Raw genomic sequence first — 2,537 nt, forward strand, 5'->3', positions numbered from 1 at the left:
AGCTGTGTAGTAATAGAAAATTTAACCAATGTAGAGCAGGAAAGGGGTTCTTTCCACAGCTGCGAAGTGGTGTTGATAATACAAAACTGTTAAAGCTCTTGAGAAATCGGAATCAAGATCAGAAACGACAGTGCTGAGCTCAAGGCAGTCAGTCTTTTCTGTGACGGAGTTTAGCTATTCCTTTGCAATAATTTTGTCGTTAAACGTGACTTGCAAACTCAGTGCAATGATAAATGACTGGTTTGGGATTTTTCTTCTCAGGAAGAAGAATGCTAATACAAATATGAAGTGAACCATTTCCTATTCTTGCCACAGCGCCTCAATGCTCGTGTCGGACGGTTAGAGATGGGGACTTGCCTCTTGCCAGACTGCTTCCTCAGACAAGATGAAGCCAAGGAGGAGCTTTCCCACGCGCTGGAGTCACAGTGACTGCTGCCCAATTTAAAATCAATGTCAGACTGTGCCCTAGCTGCCTGGCGAGATGAAAGAAGTGGTGTTATGGTCACCCAAGGAGGTGATGAATTGGCTAACAGAAAATGCGGTGCCGGAGTATTGTGAGCCATTGAAGAGCTTCACTGGGCAGGATCTGATCAACCTCACTGAGGAGGATTTTAAGAAGACGCCTCTCTCCCGGGTGTCTTCTGACAGTGGCCAGCGGCTGTTGCACATGATTGAAACTTTAAAAATGGCTCACCACATCGAGGCTCACAAAAACGGGCACATCAATGGGCACATCCACATCAGCATGAGCAACACCGTGCATGAGAATGGCTTTAACAGTAAAACGAAGCTGAATGGGATGCCAAATGGGTATAAGAAGGAGATGATAAAGATCCCTATGCCAGAGCCAGAGCGCTCTCAGTATCCTATGGAATGGGGCAAGACTTTCCTGGCTTTTATTTATGCACTTTCTTGTTTCATCTTTACCACGGTGACTATCTCAGTTGTTCATGAACGAGTGCCTCCCAAGGAGGTGCAGCCTCCCCTACCAGATGCATTTTTTGATCGCTTTGATCGGGTGCAATGGGCTTTTTCTATTTGTGAAATCAACGGCATGATCCTTGTGGGACTGTGGTTTGTTCAGTGGCTGCTCTTAAAATACAAGTAAGTAAAACCTTTTGAAAACGAAATGCTCTGATATACTTGTGACAGCTTTTGGAGGTCAAATACTTGTTTGCATTCAAGTAAAATGAAGCTTCTTGTGATCTTTCTGATTTTGGTCTCCAAAACTGGAATAGATAACACGTTGTAGGCAAACTGCAGTTTGTGTGGTTTGTTTGTGCAAAAGGGAGAAGCTCAGTCCAACTGCTGCCTAAGAAACTGCAGACACAATTAACTTGAACCCTTTTAATGTCAGGAAAGTCGTGAATTGGAGGTGATGTTGTTCTTACCTCAGTGGACTGCCCTGTTGAGAGGGAGCGCAGCTCACACTGTTGTAAACACAGCTGCAAGCCAATTTGGGATCGATTCAGTGTCTCTTTAGTTCGCCTGATGTGAAGACCTACCCTAAGATTACAGTATTTTGAACAAAACCAACAGGCAGTGATTTAGTCCGTGCACCCGAACAGTGCTCTGTGAAAGAGTGACGTATGTTTTCTGCTTGACGTTAGATGGGACAGTTAATGTCAAATATAAAGTATGTCAAAAGCTACTGATAAAATACGCAAAAGCGTAGGTGTGCAGTGAATCGGCAGGGTCTTAGTGCTTGCCTGCCCCCTTGCTCCTACAGGCCGGAATTGCAAGGGTGAATTTGCCTGGCAGTGGAAGTAACCTACTGCATACCCTCTACAGAATGTGTGTTGATGCTTAATTTAGGGTATTTATACTGCCATAAATCCACACCTTGGGCTGCCTTACCACAAGCGTCTGATTTAATCCCTTGTGCTGCCATGGCTGTGAAGGAAGTGTCCAAGGTCAAGTGGCTTTAAGCAGTATGATGTGGCATTCACCTGTGTTCCCACAGCTGCCCAGCCCAAAAAGGGTCTCCTCTTCCCCTGCTTATACAACATCTCCCTGACTCTTTTCAATGACTCTTTTTTTCTGATTATGTAGGAAACCGAGGAAGGAGCATGATTTGGGCCCTACTGTGTAAAATACAAGAGCCTTTGCTTCACAGGAATTTGAAATGACTTTAGAGTTAAAGATTTCCCTTTTTCAAAGACATAAAAACAGAGGCCAGTGGATCACTTGCCCTTATAATGGAGAAAACCGTTAAAACTTAAATGCGATCATATAGTTCACCAGCTTCATAAGGTGCAGGCAGCTTAAAAAGAAAGAATAGCTAAGCTGGGGCAGGATACCCTTGTGCAACACAGTGTGGATTTTTGTAGGAATGTGATAGATATTGAAATAATCCATGAGACTGAGATGATGATTCATTCATCTTATATGCTGCTTTATACTACTTAACCTATTTTATCAGGTGAAATTTTGAAACCATTGTACACTTTTACAGAGGTAGCGTTCCTTAAAGGAAAGTTTTTAGAATTGTTATTGCAGGTCTGTAAAAAGTTGTGGCATTTCCCTTTTTTTTTTTT

At 43.2% G+C, this 2,537-nt stretch overlaps 1 pseudogene; it reads left to right on the forward strand.

Annotated features, from left to right (window-relative positions):
- The first annotated feature begins 354 nt into the window (after window positions 1-354).
- LOC104488518 lies at window positions 355-1,108 on the forward strand (annotated as a pseudogene).
- The last annotated feature ends 1,429 nt before the right edge of the window (window positions 1,109-2,537 follow it).

This window comes from Buceros rhinoceros, unplaced genomic scaffold (genome assembly GCF_000710305.1).
Source record: "Buceros rhinoceros silvestris isolate BGI_N320 unplaced genomic scaffold, ASM71030v1 scaffold27446, whole genome shotgun sequence".
NCBI classification, from domain to species: Eukaryota; Metazoa; Chordata; class Aves; order Bucerotiformes; family Bucerotidae; genus Buceros; species Buceros rhinoceros.